General features: G+C 39.3%; 1 protein-coding gene and 1 long non-coding RNA gene across 3 annotated transcripts in view; one reads left to right on the top strand and one right to left on the bottom strand.

Annotated features, from left to right (window-relative positions):
- Positions 1 to 1,389: 1,389 nt before the first annotated feature.
- On the bottom strand, positions 1,390 to 5,746 carry LOC134158691 (uncharacterized). Its single transcript, XR_009962870.1, has 3 exons — positions 5,656 to 5,746; positions 1,600 to 1,700; positions 1,390 to 1,525 (listed from the first exon to the last, which is right to left on the bottom strand). It is a non-coding gene; the product is annotated as an uncharacterized LOC134158691 (long non-coding RNA).
- A 135-nt stretch (positions 5,747 to 5,881) lies between these two features.
- NUCB2 (nucleobindin 2) overlaps positions 5,882 to 17,483 on the top strand; it is a 31,313-nt gene continuing 19,711 nt past the window's right edge. For both annotated transcript variants that reach the window (XM_062608883.1, XM_062608884.1), the window contains exon 1: positions 5,882 to 6,062. The gene's annotated coding sequence lies outside the window, so the exon portion shown is untranslated. The remainder of the gene's footprint in view (positions 6,063 to 17,483) is intronic.

Here is a 17,483-nt window from a genome sequence, read left to right as displayed (position 1 = left end):
ATTTCCAAGGCACCCTCTCTTCAGTTGACAGCACCAAAATAGCTTGTAGCAACTTACATGTCTTACCTCCTTCTTCAGCAAAACAGTGTTCCTCTTCTGTCTTCTTGCTTCGCAACTTTTCCATGTTGCTTCAAGTCTGAAATTATCCTCATGACCTGTACCAGTACTCATATTTTTCTACACCTTCAAAACAGTGAAACTGTTTTTTTGTTTTGTTTTGTCTTTCTTCAATTTACTCTGTTCTTTCCTTCTGGATATATTATGGGTCTTGCCTCAGTTCTAACACATCTCTTTATTATCTCTTTGATTCTAAAGCACCCTCCAGTTTTACCAGGCTTTGATAAATGCATGTAAATGTCCTCTACAGAACAAAAACTGTCTACTTTTTTTAATCAGTGTAGAACAGCAATTTTCAAGGAAGCCTCCCATCTCTGATCTCTAACCTAGAGTCCAAAGTCAATGGCTGTCTCATTTATAAAAATATATATTACAAAATCTTACAGAAATGTAAATGAATACTCAAAAGGAAGTAGGCACAGACCTAAACATATGATTAAATATTTTGCTACACCAAGGCATAAATATTTGTTTCCAAATAAAGTATCTGGCTGATAAATTTCTGTTTGAGAGTTGCTGGGTTTAAAAGCTGAAGCTAATTAAGCATGTTTACCTTTATAAAATACATCCAGTTGAAACAGATCCCTCTTTCATCAGACTAAGATTTATTATTTTTGTTCTAGGGTGGCCACCTTATTAAAATTCAGTAAATAAAATTATATATTATGGAGGCATTTATTTCCAGCCTTTTCTAAGTTCAGTTTATTTTTCCTTTCACTTACAATACACAGAAAGAGAAGAAACATTTCTTATTTGAAAATTAGAAAATCAGCCTGAAAATTAATACATCACTCTGAAATCTGCAGCAGAAAGCCAGCTAGGTACATGTCCAAGAAAGGATAGGCACAAGATGAGAGATAATATAGGACAGCTTTAGACTTACAAACTTTCACAGACAAAGAGCTCTGGTGTTCTGTGTTTGAGCTGTTCAGCACATCACAGAAAAGGGACTTGGAGTTTCTACTACTGCAATATAAATAGTTGCAGTTACACTGATAACTTACCTTTATTACAGAATTTACGTTTTAGTCAGTACTAGAAGACAATAGATTTTTTTCCCCTACCTCTCCAAATTACCTAGTGTAATGGAATTCTCCATAACTGCAACAAATGGGTTCTTGTGGTATATCATTGAATAGATAACAAACACGAAAACAGGAATAAAAGATCTCTGATAACTAACCAGAACAATCATCCGTATTTCTTTATGTCTTCCAATTAATCACATGACCTGACGAGAAGTGGATCCACCAAGGGACCAAACTGCAGACACACATCCCACCCCGTGGCTGTGGTCATGAAGCCAGATGTGCCCCAGATCATGGGAGGGGCACTGGCACAGATGCTGAAAGCTGGGGATCCAACCTACCTAGAGGTTCTCTGCCCTTCAGTTAAAGCAGGTTCCAGTCTGAAATGAAATAGAATCATAGTATTTGGAGAGAGAAAACTAAGTAGCATAACTAACTAGGCGATGGTACTTACCAGCTTGTGACTGAGAGAGGGTGGAAACAACCTTTAAATAACCACAAAAATTATCAAAATCTTCTCCACTACAAGCAGCAGGCCTTACAACAGCATGGAACCTGCAAGAAGAAGAAGAAAAAACTACCATCTTTCAGCTGTTGACTGTTTCTAAAACCATAAAATCTTGCTGCTTGTTTTTTCTACTAAGGGGTGAGGGGTCTCAAGTTTAGCATAGAATAGCTGCCACACTGTAAAAGCATTCATGGTTTGATTCACAGCAACTTATTAATGAAATCATACTTTTGGCTTACGAAACAATAGGTTAGAAATATTCCATCCTCTCAGCCTTGAAGTGACTGCAATTTTCAGCTCTGAACCGCAACATTTGGATTAGTTCTATACAAAGTCTTTCGTTCTAAATTTTTTGTTCTAATTTCCTAGAAAGGCTTGTAATAGCCAGAAGTAATATACAATGTTACTGCAATTCTACATGAAATATGTACCTTGCCTCATAAAATTTATCTTACAAGGAATAAATCAGACTGTCTATGTATGAGTTAACAATAAGATATGGTAAACTTGGAGGCAAATGTTCTTCACTGCATAAAAGACAGACTACACAATTTAAAAAACTGCTGAAATTTCAGCATAATTCCTCTACTCCCATTTTTGTCAGGATACTTGTACCAGGGCTTAAGTGTAAGGAAGTAATTTCACTGTAATTTGGTTGAGAGAAAACCTAACCTTGTTACAACAGGTGACAACACCCATGAAATACGTAACACTGGTACAGAATAGTCTTCTGAAAGCCAGGATATGGCCATAGCTGATAAGAACATGGAACCAATAACTACATTTGGAGACAGGGTTTCCGACTGCTCAGATATTAAAAAAAAAAAAAAAAAGTATTAATCTGTGAGGACATGAGCTGTACTTGTTCAAACTGGGGAAAGATTCAAGGCAGAGGTCTGCCAGAGAAAGAAAACTTTTGGGCCATACACTAAGCTAAGTATAAACTCACACAACTCCTCTGAAACCTCCTCCTCAAGCAGACATAAGCCACAGCAGAGTCTCACCAGTGCATTAATGGCATTCTTGTCTGCCACTTTCATATGAAGTCAACAGCACTCCCATACCAGCTAAATTAGGCAGTTACCCTAATGACACTCAACTTTACAATCACTATTGTATTTTCATTTCAGGTCTGTGGTTATGTCTGTTAACTCATTGCTGCTGGAAACACAGCAAATGACTAGCAGCCTCAGCTCTGTGGCCAGCAGGTACTTGTACACGTCATAGGAAACCAAGCATTGCACTAGTTAAGCATGAGTTTTTCAATAGCAGCATTGCCATGACCATAGAAACACTGCAAATAAATTCTGTTGTCATTTCTAGGTGTTTTTTTTCCTAAGTCAAACAACACAAGTTATAATATGGCTTCTGTCACTACTGCCACTTCTGATGAACAGAGCTGGGATGGTGAGGGGAAGTACTTCAGCACCAGCCTTGAAGTTACCGGCTTACTCTGTGGTTAAAAGACAAGCTAATGCTAATAAGTTGGCCTTTCTACCCACTTTTACTCTATGAAAATGTTTGCTGCTGACAATGGCAAAAGCAGCATCTGTCACTGCGTTTCCTAGAGCAGAGAGACAGAAAAGAGATACTCAGGAGCCAGGTTTTAGGACTACTTCTTCAGACATTTGACTACCTAACTCTTCGTTCTACTGATGGGAATTTTAATACCAGTAACCTTCCACAAAATAAAAATAACAGTAAAAACTATCAAGGGCACTCTGATAGATAGGAGTCCTCGTGAAATCCCACCCATTTTTACTACCATACTGGAACAATGTGACAAAACAGTAGCCAAAGACAGGTCTTTCTTCTGCTCTGCCATGCTATGTCCCAGCATTAAGAAACAGACTCCGATTTCTCAATTTCAGATTAAGGTAAATGCTTCTGTTGCAATACTGAAATCCTTAGCAGTTTTCAAACCTTGCAACTTCCTGCATGTTGAAGCTGGAGTAACGTTTTTACCTCTGTATTTCCTAGATCAGCTGTTGAAGAACTTGACATTGTGCCAGATGGGGGAAAACAACATTGGATATCCCACACTACCATCAGTATCAAGGGCACCACTCCACGCAGCTCTTTTTTCTCTTGAGGTCAATGCTTATTTAAATCCATCTCTCCCCTGTGCTCCCCTTCTTCACTGTTGCTGGTAAAGGCAGGGGAAAAAAAAAACCAAACTGCCTATCTTTCAAATACCCAGCAGCAAATTTATCTATCCTGCAGCCTTGCAAGCACCTGGCCAAATACAGAACACAGAACAGTATTGCAGAGCAGCATGAGGTAGGCTGAAGTAAGCTGCAAAAGGTGAGGATGGTCATGACCCCAGAAGGCCAACTAAGTCAGTTATGGCCAAACACCACCCAGAGCACTAGAGGTTTTCTTTCCTGCCTTGTCAGGTAACCACCTCCTGACAACGTGTAGGTGAGGACACGCTGGGTCACTGCCACACAGGCAGAGCTCCATCTCCCTGCCTACAGCGGGTCATGCTTGTGCAGCCTCTGACATGTCAAAACGTCTGGTCCCAGCTGGCTCTCCTAGTGTAATAATGGCCTACTCTGATAAAATGCAGAGCTGCAAGCTTACAGATTCTTTTTGAACATATTTGTGGCATGTTTTAAACTGAATTTTATGTATCATTCTATGTTGGTTTCAACTGTTGCCTAAGTTTTTTTCTGTAAGTTGTTTGTGATTACTGACATGCAAATTCCAGTGCTTCCAGCTCCCCAAAATGATAGTCTACAAACTAGTAAAGAATACTGACCACAAAACTCTGTTTTTTAAGTCAAAGATAGTGTACAAAAATTATTTTATAGCATTGAAAAGTATCTCAAGAGAGGGAAAGCTCCAAGAAGCATCAGCCCTATTACTTTAATAGCTTTCTATTACCACAGATTTCATTAGGCAGTTTACATTCCCGTTTTTCTTTGACATACATAACCCAGAAGCTACAATTTCAACTACCACTTTGGACTCCAATTTTCATTATAATTAAGCATTCAAAACTTCACAACAGTTTTGAGTATCTTGTCTAGACTGTGCAAATCCCTCAATAATTCTTTTCCTCTCATTTGTATAAACGATTGCAACAGTTCCTTAAGGTTAACTTGTAGCTACTTATCTTGTAAATCAGAATAACAGAAACATAATGCACATGATAAAAAAGTTTTTCATGAATTTATGTGTCAATATATTTTTGTTTAAATACCAGTACAACAGGCTCACAGTATTGAAACATGTTAAGAGGTTTTACAACTGAAACCTATGTTTACTCCAGAAATAGTTATTTTTATAGGAACTGTAGTGTATTTGCTATTACAGCTAGTGTTTAGCTACCCAATAAACTGCTGAATAATCACTGAGCACTTTCAATGCTTAACAGAAGTCCGGAACACACGTAAGATCTTAGTCCAAAACCACCGGTATTGCACTTTGAAACAAAGTGGCACTGGAAATCCACAAATCAAACCCAAAGCTGACACCAAACATAAACAAATGCACAGGTTGGAAACAGTTTCCTAAATTGTTTAATCTGCATAAAGGTCAAGATATCTCTCTCCTCCCATCCCCCCCGCCCTTCTTTATTTTTCTCTCCTCTAAGAGGAAAGGGAAACCAAATCTGAACTCAGTAAGGCTCAAATGCGTAGAAAAGAAGGACCAGTCCTGGAAAAGGATGCCTGAAAGAAGGAGGAGATGTCTGTGTGTGTGAGCCGGAGGCTGTTTGTAGACAACACTGCGCCCCAGCCTCGGCCCTCCGCAGCAACCACAGGCCGCGGCTCCCCTCAGGACCAACGGCCAGTAATCGGAACGCGCGTTATAGAGCGGCCTGGCGCAACATGGAGGCAAGGCTAGGGAAGACTAAATAGCGCGTGCCGGGGCGCTCCCCGAGCAAGAGCGGGGCCCCGGAGCGGCCCAGGTGCGCGCCCGCGTCCCCACCTCCCCGGTGACGCCAGAGGCGCGCGGCCGGAGCCCGCCCCCCCGGCGACCGCCACGTACCTTCTCGACGCAAGCGGCGCTAGGGGCGGGGCGGCTTGTCGCGCAATCTCGCCTCCGCGTCCGGTGCTATCCAATCAGAGCTTTCCGCGACACCCGGACGGGGGTCTGGCCCGGCCAATCCACACGAACAGAAGGGCGGGACCTGTCTCTATGGCAACGGGAACAAGAGCCGCCGGAGCTCCGTCGGACTGTCGCACCGTACGGTATCGCGCCGAAGCGTGCCGTGCCGTGCCGTGCCGTGCCGTGCCGTGCCGTGCCGTGCCGTGCCGTATCGTGCCGTGCCGCCGAGCCCCTCAGATCCCCAGGGGCACGCCCCGGGAACGCCTCTTTTCATCCCCGCGCACAGGAGACGCGTCGCCCTTAAGAAACAGCGGCTCCTCCCCACCTCCCCCCCGTCCCCCTCAGGGGATCTTAAGGTAGATTCACCCGTTCTGAGGCGGCGGTGTCCGTAGCCGTTGGCGGAAGTACCTCTAGTCGTTGGCGGAGGTGGGTGGTGAGGGGCTCCCCGCCGGCGCGGAGTGGGGCGGAGGCCTCGCGGCGGGGCAGGTCCTATTGGGGTAGCAGTTGACCGCCGCGACGTGCTGGGGCTGTGGGACGCGCTGTGCCTCGCGGGGTTTAACCGTCCTCCCTCCTGTCAGGTTTGAAAATACGGAATAACGGTAACTCGGTGAGGTGGGGGAGTAGGCGAGAGCAGCCCAGCGGGCCGAGGGGCTCCCTCGGGTGTGTGGGGTGGAGGTGGCGGGAGAGGGGCGTCTGGAATTGGGCCGGGAGCGTCCTGGCCCCGCCAGAAAGCTCTCCAGGTTTCTTTCTCTTTCCCTCCCTCTGACCCTTACGCTCGGGTACCGCGAGCCAGATCAATGGCTTTTCAGGAAGGAACACTTCTGCAGCCCCACTGATGGGCGCGCAAGCGGTTAGCTTTGGAGCACCTAAGGCAGAAATTAATGCGTACCTGGCAGCTGCAGCAGAATCTTGATTGGCTAGTAATTTTACAACCGCAAGAAAAAGTTCGGCTGCTTTGTCCAGGAGAGTAGACTGGTTTCACTAGAAAGGGTGTATAGCTTTTCTGCATTATGCTTGCTATAGTACCGCTGGAGGAGCTAGGTAAAATAATGTCAGGATAGCCACTGTACTCAGAAAATATTCCAGAAGAGGAAAAGGTTGAAATATGGTTGTAGAGAGGTAACTTTTTACTGAAATGAACATGGCTATGGTTTTCAAAAGTGTTCTTGTTTGGCAACACTTTTTAGGGAGTATAGGAGAAAAAGCCTCTGTTGTTGGACTTGTAAGTTCTTGCTATGAAGAATTAATGTGCAGCATTTTTAAAATTAGACCATCACAGTAACAATAAAGCACTAGTACACTATGGTATCTGGTTCAACCTGGAGGCTTGCTTTATCATCTTGTTTTCTCCCACTCTAAAGAAAAGTCCTATAGTTGACTCAGTATTGGTACAGTTCTGCCCTGAATTCTGATGTGACGTCCCTCTTAGTTGAACAGAGCAGCATTCTAAAGACTGGATAGGAGGTGAAAAGCCACTCAAAAATTGTGTGAAACCAGATTTTATTGTAGCCTTTGTGGGCCTCTGCTTAAGACTCACAAACGTTTTATGGGAGAAGCTCCCATTCCTGCAAGCACTTAAGATCCACTTGTATCTGCCACTGGTGTTTGCTACACAGTGATCTTGTGCTGTCACAAGGCAATATTCACTATGGGTTGCTAATTATTAACCTAATTACCCATAGTACATCCTAACTGATTATGAATTTTCCCCTTTACTCACTACTGTAATCTTTTGGATGGTGTCAGCATTTTATTTTAGAGTAAGAAAGATAATTCTATTTAAAAAAGTAGTAAGTCTATCATTAAACAAATTGTGTGGTAGTAGAACAATGTGAATCTCATTTACTTCTACAAAGATAATTAACTTAAGCAAAAAAAAGGGCAAACCAAAATTATAAATTAATATTGCCCATTGGATATGCTTAAAACTTACCTGTTAGATGCAAAGGCATCTAATATATGCACCTGATGTAAATTTTTTTTGTGACTTGATGCTTTACAGCTTAAGATACCATTATTTGACATTATTTGAAGTTATATTCAGAAAACCCCATCAAGAACCTAAAAACTAAGCAACAACAACAAAAAGAATTATGTTTCAGTAAGAGTAAGGAGACATTTCCACTGTGGAAACTGTAGTTGGCTGTGTAGTAATGGTAGTACTGCTGAACATAAACTTTCAGTTCATATAAGCCTAGTTAAAGGTTTTCTGTCAAAAGCAGTTCCCAAATGATACATATAAAACTGAAATTGTAATTGTGAAAGGGAAGAACAATAGTGTTTTGAGACAATAAAAAATGTAAAATACTATTATATTGACTCAAATGTCAGAGGTTGGAAATATTGACTCATAGCAATATACTGACTAAACTAATACACTTTACAAAAGAAAGATAAAATCCTTTACTGTGAAGTTAAAAGCCAATATCAGTGTTGCTTCGATTTGAACTTGAGCAGCAAAGGTGTTTATCTAGTGAGGTATCGTGCTCTTGTCTTTTTGATTGATCAGTAAGCAGAAAAGATCTCTCTGGAGTTCCTGTTAGATACACAGTAGACACAAGACTTCTAGATATGGATATGCTTATATATAGCTAAAAGCATGGCCAGATATTTAAAACATATCTCATTAAATCAGAGGCAAAATTCATGTTAATTTTAAAAGGTTTTGCTCTTACGTACTATGCATCATTTGGCAGTTGGAAGAATGAAGGAATTCCATTTTATTAGAGCTGTTTTAAATGTATTCAGTTGAAAATATTATACTTCATCATAGGTAATTCAGGAAATACATAAACCCTTTTCATGACTATATTTCTCATGCTTTATATTCTTTATAAAACAGGTGTGGGATACTTACACATATTTGGATTCCTAAGCAAGTAGAAATCAATGGGAAGTAGTAAATTATAGAAATAAATCTTATTAGGCAGGTATAATTAAATACCTAAATATTTTGAAATCAGTCTCCATATCATTCAGTCTAGTTTTATTTTTGTTAGCTATTTTGTGTTTTCTTTCCAGAGGGGAAAAAAATGTCCCTTAAGCCCTCTGGGCATTCAGGGTTTACTTAACATCATGGTTTGTTGTTGGATAAAGAAAAATACATATTAGTAGAATAATTGAAATACTTTTTTAGATTAGGGTTTGAGCAAATACTTTGGTTGCATGTAGTAGCATACTTGAAACAAGGTTGCTTTTTATGCCAGCTCTGACAAAATTATTGTTTGTATTTATACAGAATGAATCTGTGAGATTCCAGGTGTGCTGTTGTATTTTGTTCTGTATGGAAACCAGACTTATAGTACAGGAAGATAGGTTTGTAGTGGTATATTTTTTTTTCTTTTAAATTCAAAGTTGATAAGAATTTTATCAAGTATGTATTGAATTCCATACAATTTTTTGAGTATTGCCATCCTAATTTTTTTTTTTAGACAACTTTATTAGAAAGAATTGATAAAATCATGTAAATCCCTTTTAAAACCAAAACTAGTATTTCAACAGTGTTCAGTTAGTAAGAGAGTTTTGTAGACACTGATACTTATTTTTCTGAAATTATGATAGGGAAGTTCCTTGGAGGCAGGTAGTATTACAAATGCGTGTATGTGTTTGTGTGTGTGCACACATTTTTAAATCATGAACCATTAACACTGCAAAAAGAAAAGACCATTTTCTTTTCAAACTTCACATATGATGGAGCTAAGCACATGCAGCCGTACATTTTGCTTTTATGCCATCTTTATTTCAGGACGTAGAATTGCATTGTAGGTAGCATTTGCTTCTTTCCCAGTTGAGCTTTCACAGTTTGTGTTACTATATAGTATCCCCCAGCATTTGGATGACTCATTTAATAAAACAGCTGAAGTGTATTTTTTTTAAAGGGTCCATCAGGAAATGTTGTACTACATGCAGTTGAGGCATGCTGTCTTTCGTGAGAAACTGAAAGAAGAATCTGTTCTACCAGCCAACTTCTAACTGTATAAAGAAAGAAGCAGATAAAGCAGTGAGAAAAATGTAACAATCCAAGTCAAGGAAAATAATTTAAGCCTAGTGAAGAGGATAAGAAGAAAGGATTCTGCTCGCTTTATGTACTTGAATACTAGTGTTTTATATAAACCTGTATTTATGTACAGTATTAAAATGCTTCTTGAAAAAATAAGGAATGTCTCTGCATACAGAGAACTGAATGGGATGTGCCCTGAAAAGGATTAGGACAGTATGTCCAGATTGAAAACTATTGGATATTGGCTAGAAAAAATGGGCAATTTTGACACGGATAATGAAAGGAAAACTGTTGCTGCTTGTGTGGGTGGGACATTTACTAAAAGAGCAGAGAGGGAGAAATTATTATGCTTGCATATTAACTTTTAAAAGGCTGAATTCTTATTTGGGAAGAAAAGTATGCAGATGTTTCTGTATTTTGAAAGATAAATTGTAACGGGAAAACTTGCACATTGTAGCCATTTCTCTTTTTGTGTCATTTTCTTCTCATGCCTTCAATGAGAAATCTGTATCTACAAGAATAGTCACCTGAAAAAAATCTTGACTACAAGACAGAGGTTTATTTTAGAAGCTTGAGCTGGAACAGGGTTTTTGTACTTGCTTCTTAAAATTGTTGCCACATTTTAACCATGCTAATACCAGATTAACTCATTAGAATAATATGATGAAGAAGATGCATAAGCTGTAGATTCATTGACTTTCATCATTGGTTAAGATATGATAGCTAGTGTCTGTGCAGCAGGTCCTCTTGAAAGAATGGAGAGGAATGAACGCAGGTATATCAGGTGTTTCCAAACAGAAAATATGGCAGAATAATCTGTTTCTGCCCAATTTCAAACATTTTATGTATTTTTTTATGTTTTGTAAGCTAATAAATTTATATCCTTGCAAATAATTTTCAAAGAAATAGAATATATTAAACATTCTCTACTTAAACTGATATATGGATAGGTATATCACAGTTTCAGAAGTGAAAAAAAGATTCAAGATGCTAGATGGCTAGCTCAAAATGCTGAAGGAGTACTTTACATTGTTAAGGTGTAGTATTTGTGATGTTCTCATTCTAGTGCTGAGGATAGAATATTTTCAGAAAGGTGAATGTTAGTAGATACAGTCTATCTCTTTTCTGTTTGTTTTAACTCGGCACTGGATATGAAGATTGTTAACTTCTCCAATCTACAGCATTAAAATAGGAAGTCACAGTACAGTCATGACAATAGAGAGTATTGCTATCATCCTGCATGTCTGCACTGTATCTTACACAGATTTAATTATGTGTGAGATTTTAGGAACAGGTAGGCTTATTTGTATATTCTGTAAGTCTGGATTTATGTTTACATTGCCCATCATGGTACACATGGGCTTGCAAGTGCAAACAGGCAGACATTTACAATGTTGTGCTATTCTGCTTCATAGTCGTCCACTGAGATTCTATATGTGCAGACACTCCACACTGTGCCCTAATATCACAATATGTTTTTGCTTATCTGTTTTAGAAAATTTGACATTGGGTGTTACTTCTTTCAAGACACCTGTGCTTTGCTAGGGGTGATGGAGACATGAGTACCAGAATTCTGGTGTCTGAGCAATAGGTGTTAAATTTATGAAAAGTAACTTTTCAGGTTAATATTATAAACACCTGGCAGTTGTGTAAAAGAAGTGTGCTAATGCTGTGTTTAACTGCTTGTGTGAATGTTGCTAGAACAAACTTTAGAAGCTGTATTTTGTACTTATCTTGCAAAGCCCATAGCTCTTTCTAATTCAGATGTCCAATCCTGTTACACTGAAGTTGACAGGAATTTGTGATTAATTTTAGTGGGATTAAGATCAAGATTGCTGGCAGACAGCCTGCTTATTTTATTTTCCAATTGTATTTTTCTGTTCATGCAAGTACATTGGTGGCTCTGTTTTCTGCTGTCTGTTCACTCTGTTTTTTAAAATACTTTATAATCAGGTTTTATTTTTTGTTTTCCTTGAAAGCTTAGGATACTGGCTTTGTTTATAAACTACAGTATTTGTCAGTTCTAGTGCACTACATTTTTTATTAGTTCTGTTTATGTATTACAAGTAGAAATGTTTGTATATCCCTCTAGGAAAGATGAGATTATTTTCTGTAACAAGCCGATTAGAGTTGCGCTACCTTTTCATCTAGCTGGATTACATATCTTTCACTAAAATTACTTAATTTCCACATCACAGTTGTACGTTAGCTCTCTCTATCTCTCTTTAAGAAAGCAGTCAGCTGGAAAGATCCATAACAATTTACATTTCTATGAAACTGTGTAGCAGTAACAGTAGTAATAATAGGCTCAAGTGATGCACCCATGGCAGGGTACAGGGATGTACACTGTGCATTATGTACTATTGATGACAGTGATCAAATTGACATTGCTTCTCATTTTCGCAACAACATCCTGGGATCAGACCCTAGACTCACCCTAAAATGCCTGGGAAGGGATAGGCATCCAGGAGTGGTTTTCAGAAGTCAGGAACTCTTGAAGGTAGCTGGTAACAGGCTGAGAGTGGAATGAGCTCTTAATGGTATTTAGTGGAACAAAACCTGGAAATGCAGTTTTCTTTTCATCCTGCCTCTTGTCACTTTTTCGTCTAGTTGGTGAATTTGAGAATCATGCCGAGTTTTTTTCTTGCAGCTGATTAATGCTAGAATTTGCAATGGGCCTTGTTTCTCTTCTAATACATGTCAAAGTACAATGTGCTTGGTGACTCGGTTGTGACTGTCACCTTCTAAAGGCTGATGTATGTCTTGGTTACCTGCTTTTATTGAGGGCATTCTGATTAATAGTCTTGGACTAATAGGTACCTAAATACAGTAATTCAGTCTTCACTAGGTAATTATTTTTCATTCTAGTAAATATATTTCCAATTTACTTGTTATAGCACAGGTTGTGTAAACACTTGGCTTCATCAAAATACTACGGAAAATCGTGTGTTAAGCATAGTAGTCTGCAAAGTCAGCTGCAATGATAGAGGTATTTTTTGCTTATCCATTTTGGTCTTCTCTGCTTTTAACTCTTTCTGATACTTGTGGATTTTTTTGTCTGTTTTATCTAAAAGGCTACAATAAATATGCCCTGTGCACAACCTGAAACAAAACTGCCTGATGGGCAGTAGATTGCCACCTTTTCAGAGCAGCTTATAGTTGTGAAGAACATACTGTGATATCATCCAGTCTTTCCTATTATGTATGACAGTGCACAATTACAAAGGATGGCATTTCCAAGGGAACCCAAATTGCCCATGAGCACAAATCACACCAAAACTTAGCAGATCCAATAGCACTTAGTTCGATTAGGGCTTTTGATGGATAAGCTCTGCTCACTACTGCAGGGGTACTTTAAGATGATGTAGCTCCTGTTGCCCACCCCTAATCTGCTGGAGATTAGTATTTCCTCATCTGAGATTTGGCACACCAATTTGGTTGCTTGTATCTCAGTTGTTTCAGTTCAACATGGACATTCAGTTTTCCTAAACACAAGAGAAAAAGCCTGAAAAATGCTGTGTTTCCTTTTTTGTAAAAAAACTGATAATGCCTATCTTCATAATTATTAACATTGCTAGAAGATGTAGGTCAGCAGCTTTAAAAATATTATGTCTTTAAAATGGAGCAAAGACCAGGTGTCATTGTTGAAAGTGTTGGCTTTAGTACTTGCTGTAGGCAAAGAATGAATCAGTGCCGTAACTATGGCTAGCACTTGAGTTTCTGGCTTCTCTGCCATGGTTCACCTCACCATATGACCTGTTGGTCTTGCATGAAATGAGCATGCTCAAATAGTAGCCACATATGATTTTTAAAAGCAGTGTTTACATACCTTATGTAACTATAGTGGCTTATGATAATATTAGGTTACTTTTATTACTATAATTTTACAGATATGAAAATATCTTGGTCAGAAAAATATTTATCCATTTATCAGGGGCCAAAATTTTAGCACTGTCAGAAGCTACCAATTCTTTAAATGAAAATTTCAAACATACATAACATTTTAAAAAATATTTCTAAAAATACTGAAAGAAGTTATTTTACTCATATACTTCATAAGTCTTTTGGTTTTATTAGTTTTGTTTCATAGTCATTGCCTAGTCTTCCTCATAGTTACAACTTTTCACGTACCAATTTACTAGACTGCCTCATTCATACTCTGCAAGAATTTCAGCAAGGTGGATTTTTGTTTTACCTGTAAAGTTTTTTTTTTACTGTGATGCTCTGTGTTTAGAGAACTTATTGTCCAGGATGTTCATCCAGAGTCTTTCAAAGTAAATTTTGAGGTTCAGTTTTCTCCTATTTATTTGTTAAATACACTTAGTTGACAGGTACTGAATTAAGTGCTTGCCTTACTTTTGCTTTCTTCCCTGTTTCTTTCATCTGAAAAGGAAGGAACGGTGGCTTCTTCACAACTGTATCTCAGTCTGCTTTGGACATAAACCATCACCTTGCAAGTATTATCAGTCCTACTTAGAATTTATAAACCTTTCTTGTTAAAAAAACATGTTTTGATAAAATCTGTAACATAGCCTAGGCCCCCAAGGTTCTTTTATTTCAAATTGGATATTGAAGGAGTAGAAAAGATTATAGAAGACTAACAAGCATTATCAAAGTTCTGAAAAAGGCTTCAGTAACAGGAATCAGTAGCTAAGCTAGCACTCTTTAGGCTAGAAGAGGGAGTAGTGGTGTATGGTCACTGTTGGAGAGCTTTAATATAGAAATGGTAGAGCATAAATTGTTTATGTCTCTCCCAGTACAAGAACTTAGGGGGTCACTGAATGAAGTAAATGAGCAGAGGTCATTCACAAAACATGTTACCTGTGGAACTACTTGCCAAACTCATAGTGTCATATGCAGTCTGTTACAGAAACACTATTTTCTATTTCTATCCAACCTGCAGTATAGGTTAAGCTATTCCTGCTTTCCATTTATTTTATTCAAGCTTATATGTTGATGTAACTGTGTTTGTGTGCTGGCAGGTATATCAAAATGCCAGGCAGCAGTATTTAGGAAATTACTCTAACACCAGGCATGTCAATCTACTTTTGGGGGAAAAAGAGGACAAAATTAGGTGATATTCAAACAAGACAGAAAAAATTGAGTGACAAGCACAGAATCATAGAATGGTTTGGATTGGAAGGGACCTTCAAAGGTCACCTAGTCCAATGCCCCCTGTAATGAGCAGGGACATCTTCAAGTAGACCAGGTTGCCCAGAGCCACATCCAGCCTGGCCTTGAATGTCTCCAGGGATGGTGCATTTACCACTTCTCTGGGCAACCAGTAGGGTGATGGTATCTGCCAGCTAAAAGAACTGGTGGCCTTCATAACATGTATTACTAACATTATCTATGCCACTGATACATAAAATGAGGTATCCCACTAACAGATACAGATTCAACTGATAGCTCTAGTTCAGGACTTCCCAGCAGCATTGTTGATCTGCCCTAGTAACATAGCCTGGCCCAAAGATCCAGTGGTGATTTGATTTGTAGAGGTGGTATTGAGTGAACCCTCAGCATGTTTGCTGATGCCACAAAACTGTGTGGTGCAGTTGACACACTGGAGGGAAGGGATGCCATCCAGAGGGACCTTGATATACTTGAGGAGTGGGCCCACATGAATCTCATGAAGATCAACAGGGAAGGCCAAATGCAAAGTCTTGCATATGGATAACTGTTAACTCTTTGTGCCCCACCTTAGGTGCCGAAAGGAACTGTCATGGTTTCAGCAGAGCTGGTAACTCAGAAACATGCAGCTGCTGGCTCACTCCTCCCTCTTTCTCCCCCCCTACTCCTGGAGGGATGGGGAGGAGAATCGAAAGAATGTAACTCCCATGGGTTGAGATAAGAACAGTCCAGTAACAAAGATACAATATAAAACTGCTACTGCTGCCACCAATAATAATAATGATAAGGGAAATAACAAGGAAAGAGAATACAACCACTCACCACCTGCCAACTGATACCCAGCCTGACCCAAACAGTGATCTGGCCCTTCTGGGGAACTCCAGTTTATATACTGAGCATGACATTAATGGCATGAAATAAGGCGTGGATACTGTCCTGGTTTTGTTGTGGTGCTTTTGGTACCACAAATACAGGCTGGGTGGAGACTGGATTGAGAGCAATTGGTGGACAAGAAGCTCAATGTGATCTGGCAGTGCGCACTTACAGCCCAGAAAGCCAACCATATCCTGTGCTGCGCCAAAAGGAGCATGGCCAGCAGGTCAAGGGAGGTGATTCTCCTCCTCTACTCTGCTCTGCTGAGACTCCACCTCCAGTACTGCATTCGGCTCTGGCGGCCTCAGTACAATAAAGACATGATCCTCTTGAGCAGGTCCAGAGGAGGGCCACAAAAATGATGGAGCACTTCTCCTATGAGGAAAGACTGAGAGAGTTGGGGTTGTTTAGCCTGGAGAAGACTCTGGGGAGACCTTTTTGCAGCCTTTCAGTTCTTAAAAGGAGCCTATAAGAAAGATAGAAGAGATTTTTTAGCAGGGCCTTTTGAGATTTACACTAAAAGAGGGGAGATTCAGGCCGGATGTCAGGAAAAAAATACTCCTGGCATCTACATCAAGATTAGGAGACTTGAAAACCTAGTATTTGTTAGTTATTATAATTTCCTGTGATTAAAATCTGATGAAATTGCATACCTAGTCACACTTTATACAACAATATTCATAATTAAAAACATCTGAAGTATTGGAACTTGAGCATTTAAAAAAGTGATAACTAACTCCTTCATTCATCAGCTCTATGAAGTCACTGCAATCCAACAGCTTGTGTAGAAATTAATTCACTAGTTCCAGCAAATCAATCTGCGTTTCCTTCTTTTTTTTTTTTTGTCTGTGTTTACTTGTTCTAAAGGAATGACCTAGGCAAAGCTAATCAGGCTTGCTGTTGTGGAATTGACAGTAGTGCTGACATAGAATCTAATATGTTCTAATGGCAGTAACGATAGCTTCTGCTGTCCCATCTGGTAATGATCGGGTGTTAGCAATTTTTTAAATGAAAGTAACAGGTATTTATATGCTGTAAATGAGCAGAATCCATTTAGGCTCTTTTTGCAGAAGACATAATTAAGAAAAACGGTTTCAGAGAATTCCTGAGGCTTTGACATACAAGATAAAAGATGGATAAATGGATATATTTTTATCTCCAGCTATTCCATCGTCTGCAACAAAAGAAAGACTATTTCTGTACATCTTGTATGCATATCCATTCTTTTCTTAATAAGTGTTTTATTTTGCGTAAGTTGTGTGAATAACAGGTGTCAACAATGCTTAATCTTGCAAGACTAGTTAAAGCACTTATACAGAAATTCTTGTAGGAGGCATACTTTAGATTTCATAGCACATTTCTTAAATACTGTATCTTTTTCTCTGACATATCTAAGCTAATTTTAGACAGTATTTGACTGGCAACTTTTACTTTCCAGGAGGTGATTTGTACTGATAATGTAACATTGGAGTTTGCTTACGCTTTTTATAGAATATTCAGAGACTGTAGACTGTCATAGGCTGAATTGTCCCAAGAGCCTGACTGCTGTCAGGTGCTGGATTACCATCATTACTTTTTTAGCTGGATTTCCTGCTCTCACACTGTTTAAATCGGTCTTACCATTTTCTACATGAATTGAGCTATTTTCAACCAAGTTTGATAATGGGAGAGAAGACAGAGATCAAGAAGTTTCAGAGCGCTCTGTGCTCATCAAATTATGTGTCAGTTAGCCCCATATAATCACCAAAGAAAGTCTAGGGGAGGCTGGCTTAAT

The sequence above is a fragment of the Pezoporus occidentalis genome, unplaced genomic scaffold (assembly GCF_034315485.1).
Source record: "Pezoporus occidentalis ecotype Australia unplaced genomic scaffold, CSIRO_AGI_Poc_V1 ctg131, whole genome shotgun sequence".
NCBI lineage: Eukaryota > Metazoa > Chordata > Aves > Psittaciformes > Psittacidae > Pezoporus > Pezoporus occidentalis.
Note: the sequence above shows the minus strand (reverse complement) of the source record. Positions and strands in the feature narration are given on the sequence as shown.